The sequence below is a fragment of the Coturnix japonica genome, chromosome 5 (assembly GCF_054131305.1).
Source record: "Coturnix japonica strain WE chromosome 5, WE-NBRP24, whole genome shotgun sequence".
NCBI lineage: Eukaryota > Metazoa > Chordata > Aves > Galliformes > Phasianidae > Coturnix > Coturnix japonica.
Window position 1 is genome coordinate 15,973,514 of NC_140667.1, and position 7,358 is coordinate 15,980,871.

At 51.7% G+C, this 7,358-nt stretch overlaps 1 protein-coding gene across 6 annotated transcripts in view; it reads right to left on the reverse strand.

The window, feature by feature from the left end:
- The window catches only part of ZNF143 (zinc finger protein 143), a 32,097-nt gene extending 25,054 nt beyond the window's left edge, over window positions 1–7,043 (reverse strand). For all 6 annotated transcript variants that reach the window (XM_085550125.1, XM_015864054.3, XM_015864053.3 and 3 more), the window contains exon 1: window positions 6,944–7,043. The gene's annotated coding sequence lies outside the window, so the exon portion shown is untranslated. The remainder of the gene's footprint in view (window positions 1–6,943) is intronic.
- Between the last annotated feature and the right edge of the window lie 315 nt (window positions 7,044–7,358).

Consider the following 7,358-nt stretch of genomic DNA (forward strand, 5'->3'; position numbering starts at 1 on the left):
AACAAGATCCACGTTTTCCAGTTCTTCTCAAAAGCTGTCCTACAGGAAGGCACACGTACAGCCTCAGTCATGAGGTACTCACTGAACTGAAAACACAGGACTTGATTCTGTGAACTGCTGCACACCTTCAGAGACCATGTACAAGTTGTAGTTCTGTAAGGCACATATCAAGGTATTTGGGAAGATTTTCTAAAGGGCTGTAATACGCACTGCGTTCCTGACATGACTGATCACCAGAATACACCTATGGCAGAGGATCTTACCTTTTTAAGACGGTTGAAACGCTACCCAGAGAAAACTCAGCCTGAATCAGCAAATGGCTGAAGCCTGAACCCCCTGCACTGAAAAGAGATGGATGCAAAAGGCAGCCACAAGAGAGGATGATGAAACAAGTCTCACACCATCAAGCACAGAGGGAAAGCAGCTTGTTCAGTATAGTGCTGATGAAAGCTGTACTAGAAATGTGAAACATGCCACCCACCAGGGTACACAAACACTAACTTCTATTCATTTTTTAAAATATATGTTTATATGTATCTACAGTTCTCCAAACAGGGAAAGCCATACGCTCTTACACACCAAGTTCTCAGCACTCAGATACGTGGAGCCAAGGGAGGGAGGATTTATCACAAAGACCTCACGAAGCTGCCTGTTAAAGGGCTCCTGTCACTAACACTGTATTCCTGCCCCCATTAACATTCACATTACCAGACGTCTTCTTTAGGGTGCTGTCACCTGTTTTGAAGAAAAGATGACATGCTAAAAGAGAAGTTTTTATGTAAGCTCTATATGGCAGCTGAAAACAGGAGTCTGGGCTGAAAATCAGGAGTGGAACAACAGCAGCTGGGATGGAACTGAAGGAAAAGCAGGCACTGGTAGAGAGCATGGTGCCATGTGGCAGGAATTGGGTCTGGAGGAGTGGGAAATCAGGAAGCTGAGGACAGAATGAGGAGGAGACCATACAGAGACGAGAATGTGGCAAATAACAGCTGGAAAACAAACACTAGAGTTTGGCATTGATAGAATTATTATAACATTGTATTGTTGGACAAAGAAAAAACCTGTAGTGACAGCAGCAGAAACTCCTGAGAGAGGAAAAGAAAAAAGGCTGACACTTAGGGCATCAATAACATGAAAGGGAATGAAGGTTTTAACAGCAGCCAAGGAGGAAAAGTTACGGTTACAAAACGCAAGGAGACAAGAAGACAGACTGAGCAGTGCCAGGTGGAAGAACCATGACAGACAGACAGGAAAAAGGCTGTTCCAGACATGAGGTAACCCTGTGATTGCTCACCCTCGCCACACAGACAGAGCTGGGAAGTTTGAAATAACACCCATCTATTTAATTTAAAAATAAACGTCACTTTTATTTTTAATGCACTTCTAATGATGTGCAAAACCACTGTAATTTTACAGCATTTATACAAACAGATGATAGTTCACCTGGCAAAGTGAAGCAGCCAACAATACAACCCTGCACCTGTTTATATCTCATTAAGGAATTTTAGGAAACTGTGTTCCCCTGTTTGATTAAGCTGGATCCCAAGTTCAGTTCTGGCTGCATTATATCATATCATAGAATGGCCTGGGTTGAAAAGGACCACACTGATCATGTAGTTTAAACCCCCTGCCACATGCAGGGTCACCAACCACCAGACCAGGCTGCCCTGAGCCACATCCAGCCGGGCCTTAAATGCCTACAGGGATGGGGCATCCACAGCCTCCTTGGGCAACCTGTTCCAGTGTGTCACCACCCTATGGGTGAAAAACTTCCTCCTAATATCTAACCTAAACCAGCCCTCTCTCAGTTTTTATTCCCCCCTGTCCTATCACTACCCAATTATGGCCTTCAAGAACTGATACGATTGCCAGTATCAGTGCAGTCATTTTCCCAAAGCAGTTTGATTAACAAGCATTTGTGAAAGACCACAATTACTACCTATGATCAGTGTTCTGCTCCAGTGCACTTCAACTGATAACTAACATTGCAGCCTGCTGGGTCTTAGGGCAAAAAGCAGTGGGTCTGGATTGAAAAACAGAGCTGCCCAAAAACGTTGTGTGTTACGGGACTGAGGGTTAGACCAGCAGCTACATGAAGGCAGCGGACAGTGGTAGGGTCAGAAATACAGACACGGCAAAATGAAGGCTCTCACAAAGCTTCCTTCTTTTCCCAGCTGTACCTGCATGACAGTCCTTCCCAGTATTACTTAGGAAACCTGGAGGGTCAGAAATGACATCTACATCCTGTTCATGCTTTGACCAAATGCTTCAAGAGATGAGACAAGGATTTCCTGCTCCTTCAATAGCCTTTGCCTCTTCCAGGATCATACTGCTGCACTACAGTGTTGATTTCATACAATAATTGGTCAGCTAGATTTTTATTACATATAAGAGAGGCTCCTTGATGTCAGGCATTTCTCACTTTCCTGGTGCTTTGTTCTATCATCTTCACTTCCTGTACTTTTTCCTGTTCTTGCAAAGGGACCCAGGACATAATTAAGCAGCCATTTCCACATTAAATCAATCACTCACTGTACAGGATGGGCACAAGGCTGAAACAAAGACCAAAACCTCTGCAGAAGACACTGCTAACAGCTGGATTCAACCAGACCGGCCACTGAAGATGCGTAAGACACACAATTTAACAACACACCACAGCAGTGTTTTCTCAATGGCAGGAAGCACTGCAGCCCAGCACAGAAGAACCTAATCAATCCCGACAGCAGTGCCAAGTGCATGAGTCCCATGTCTGCGTGCCGCATGGCAGCACCACTAAGCCACAGAGACACGTGTGCCCAGAGCAGGGCCTCACAGTCCCAACCAAGGCTCCACTTTCCTCTTTTTGCAGCACTTCAGCCCTCCCAACCCACCAGAGATGCGCTGTCCCAATGGTAATGCAGCTCCCTTCAAGACTCCTTCACCGCCAGAATTTGATCCTTTCACAAACAACACGTGAACACAAATGTAACACTGCCAGAACAAAGCCCAGCTCCATGAGAGCAGTAAGAACACAGAACTTCATGTCATTAGCTCCCGTTCCAGCAGTTCTTTTCCCATCGCTGTGCAGTCAGCTATGAGTGTTTGCTTCCTCTGCTGCCTGAACATATTAGAGAAGAAATGACGGGTTAGGCAGCGTGGGGTCAGTCTTTCCACCAGCCAGTGTTAGCTGTGGGACAACAGCTCCCCTGCAGGCAGCAGTGCAGGATTCCCACTTCCACAGAGCCAGCGCTCCATGGCAGCCCTGCAGTGGGGAACCCCATTGACCAGCACAACCGTAGGCTCTGCTTCAGACCAGAGTCCATACCAAAGCAGTACATTAAATGTCACTGACAGCACCGCAGCACTGGGTAAATAATAACATGCACGCTCAGAAACTGAGTTAGGCCAGCAGTCAGAGGAAAGCTGCCAGCAGAACCAGGAATTTTAACAAAGTACGTGGGTATGTGTTAATCAGTAACAACTGCAAATGTACCAGCTCCAGACATGGCAAATTAGCTGTGGTTTCCATCAATGTCTGTGTGGCAGGAACTCCCTCCAACTCCTCACTCATCCACAGGAAAATACCTGTGAGCACGTCTGCTTACAGAAACCAGAGCAGAATGTTCAGTTCCACAAGGAAACCCATCCATTAGGATCACAATCCACGTTACGGACCTGGGTGTTTCCTTTGGCCTTTCAGGAGTCCTTGTGGCACAGGGACAGGTTACCCACGTCACATATCTCTATAGGCTCACTTATTTCCTTGTAGAACAGAAGAGAAAAGCAGACCACCTGTTGGTGGGGAAAGAGCAGAAAGCACTTTGCTTCTCTGCAGCTCAGCAATGTGACAATACAGGAAGATAAGCCAATGGTAAGGAAAGGGGAACACAAGTCGGCTGGGATGCTACGGTACATAGCATAGGATGGCTTCCATGTGACAGCAAGGAATGATCAACATCCTGATCTTTAATGGAAGCCCAATGGCACCGTAAAGCTCAAAGAGGTCTTCTTTTTAGCTTTATTTAAAACAAAAGCTCATACATTTTAAAAGGCCATTACATGAAGTCTGTAACAACACTCCTAAATTAGTAAACGCTAACATTTGCTGTCCAAAAGGACCTGGTCGGGTTCAAAAAGTGGCCCTGTGAAAACCTAATAATGTTTAAGAAGGCCAAATGCAAGGTGATGCACTTGGGTTGACACAGTCCCAGATATGATTACGGACTGAGAGAAGAACTCCTTGAGAGCAGCCCTTCAGAGGAAGGACAAAGAACTGGACGTGATCCAGCTGTGTGCTCTCGCAGCCTAGAAGGCCAATGGTATCCTGGGCAGAATCAACTGGGGGGGGAGAGTGAGCAGCAAGGAGAGGAAGGGGATCATCCCTCTCTGCTCTACCCTGGTGAGGCCCTATCTGGAGTACTGTGCCCAAGCCTGGGGCCCCCATCACAGAATGCAGAGCTGTTGGAGTGGGTCCAGAGGAGGGCCACAAAGATGGTCAAAGGACTGGAACACCCCTCCTATGCAAAAAGGTTGAGGGAATTGGGCTTGTCCAGTCTGCAGAAGAGGAGGCTCCAGGAAGACCTCACTGCAGCCTTCCAGTTCTTGATGGGAGCTCACAAGCAGGAGGGGGAGTGACTTTTTACATGGTCTGATAGTGACTGGACAAAAGGGAACAGCATTAAACTAAAAGAGGGGACATTCAAGTTAGATGTTAGTAAGGAGTTCTTTACACAGAGGGCAGTGAGACACTGGCACAGCTGCCCAGAGAAGCTGAGGATGCTCCATCCCTGGAGGTGCTCAAGGCCAGGCTGGATGGGATGCTGGTCTGATCTAGTGGGTGGCAGCCGTGCCCATGGTGGGGGATGGAACTAGATGATCTTTAAGGTCCCTGCAACTTAAGCTGTTTCATGATAAACCGGACCTTAACTTGTACACGTTTGTTCATTTCAATAGGGACATCTACTTAGGAAGGTGTGAAAAGCACACCAGGAAAACCACTCATTTCTGAAGTACTCTCCCAGGCCAAAGCAGCAGTGCAGGACCTGTTCTAACAGCGTCCATTAGCTCCTCACAGTGAGGACCTCACACCACACAGATCCACTGATTTGCATGGTCAAGGGATCAGCTGAAGGCAGGTGCTGTGCTGCCCCTGTTCTGCAGGTCACTGATCCACCAGCCCATCCTTCTCTACACCACTAAGTTCTTTAGGATGAATCTGGTCAAGTAGCTTTTTCAGGAAAGAACATAAGCTTGAGCAATAGCTGTAATCAGCCATTCCAAATCCCCTACCACGGGTGATGTGCACTGCAGGGGCACATTCCATCCCCCTTCAATAATTATTTTTGCTGATAAATAGGCAGAGGGTCTGACGGATCAGTGCCGTTTCTGATACCCTTCTCACTCATTTGCTGAGCTCACTGTGGCCAAGCACCCATACCTATAAGCACAGCTAAGTATATATTCACACAATGTTTTAAGGGAAGTCCAGCACATATGGCACACGGGAGGATGCCCTGACACCACAGGAGCAGGCAGAGGCGCCCAGCCTGGCCATGCTACATGTGCCCACTGCAGGTGTGGAGCCAACGGTGGCAGCTCAGTGGCTCATGGCTCAGCTGGGAGCCAGCACAGCAGCACCACCTGCACCCTGCCTCTACTCCTGCCGGTTCCACCCCCTGGGCAGCACAGAGCAGCAGTGTGGGCCAGAGGCAGCCTGACCTGCTGAACCTGAGATGGTCCAGAGATAAACACACATTTACAAAGCTAATGCTGGCGCTCACCGCTGGGGAATATTCATCGCTATTACCTCTGTCCTTCTCTGCTGAGAGAAGGGAGTCCCAGCATGATGCCCCAGCACAGATACTGCCACGATGGCACAGAGTGAACTAAGTGATGTTCTGGCTAAGGACATTTTCAGCCTGGCTGGCGCATTTGCTGTACTCGAGCCGTACAGCGTAAGGCAGAACAATTCTTTTGCAAGCAGGATCACGGAACGAAACATTATTTTATTATGAGAATACTTTATGTAAATTATGTAATCAGTTTGGAATAGGTTACTCAAAAACCATTTCAACGTTTATCCCACGCAGCCCAATTAAGGCACCATCTGGTACCAACACAGTCGTGTGCAATGTGAGAGCACATCCCTGACTTCCACAGCTATTCAGATGGGAAATTCCCACTCTACGGACACCGTGTTAAGGCCCAGCCCACGAAATACAAAGCGAAAAGCCACGGCAACGTGCTTCAATCGCACTCCATCATTTCAAAACTGTACGGCCAGGGCACTCACAGAGGTGTAACACACCGCGTTATGTGTGTGTGCCCTTATAGAGGTGTTGGCTAAGAACGTGCCGCTTCCCAGGTACCATCACCTGAACGGCGGCCGGCACACCCGGCACTCAGGGCTGCGGGGCCGGGAAGGCCAAGAGCCCAGTTCCCGTGGGACACGGCTCCGTGAGGCGCGGTGCGGCCCCGTGCTGCTCAGAGGGCCGAGGCGCCGCGTTCAGGAGCCCCAAGAGCTCCCGGGCCGCAGTACGGCACGGCCAGGCCCCGCCGCGCACGGCCCGTCCCGCTCCCCGCCCGTCGGCGCCTCGGGCCGGCAGCCCCCGCCCGTGACGCGGCGGCCAACGGCGCCCCGCGAGGGGGGCGGCCTGAGGGCCCGGCTGGGGTCCCACAGGGGCCGGTGTTGCCGCGCGGGGCGGGGCGGGGCGGGGGGCGGCGGTGCCCGGGGCTGGAGGCCCGAGGCCGCGCTGCCGGCGGGAGGAGGGGAAGGTGCGGGCGGCGGCGCGACAGTCGGTGGATCGTTGTGGGCCGGTGCCGCGCTGCCGCCCGCCCCCAGCGCTGCCCCCGATGCCGCCCCTCGGCGCAGCACCACGCGCGGCGCGGCCCGGCCCGGCGGCCCCATCCGAGATGGCGGTGGTAGAATAAGGCACACTGGGTAAAAACACATTTATATACGAACCTCGCCGAGAAATTTTCCAACAATTCCTCCGTCCGACCACCATGCACCAGGACAGGAAACGGCCGCACAGCGCCCGCCCGCCTCAGCGCCGCCCCGAGCCGCGCGGGCGGGCTCTGCGCACCGAGCTCCCGACGATCCCATTGGGCGCGCGGCGCCTTGTGGCTCCGCCTCCGCCGGCCATTGGTCGCCTCCGGGCCCCGCGCCGATGCCCATTGGCCGGACGCCCGCGGCCCCGCCCCGCGGCTTCATGGCGGCTCGGCTGTGCTGGGTGCGGGGCCGCCGCGGCCGCCATTTTGTACCGCGGGCAGCGAGTGGCTCGTGTGTCAGGGTCGGAGCGGGCGCCATTTCCTGCTGCGGGCAGCGAGACCGGCGGGACCGGACCGGACGGGACGGGGGCGGCCGCACCTCGCGGCGA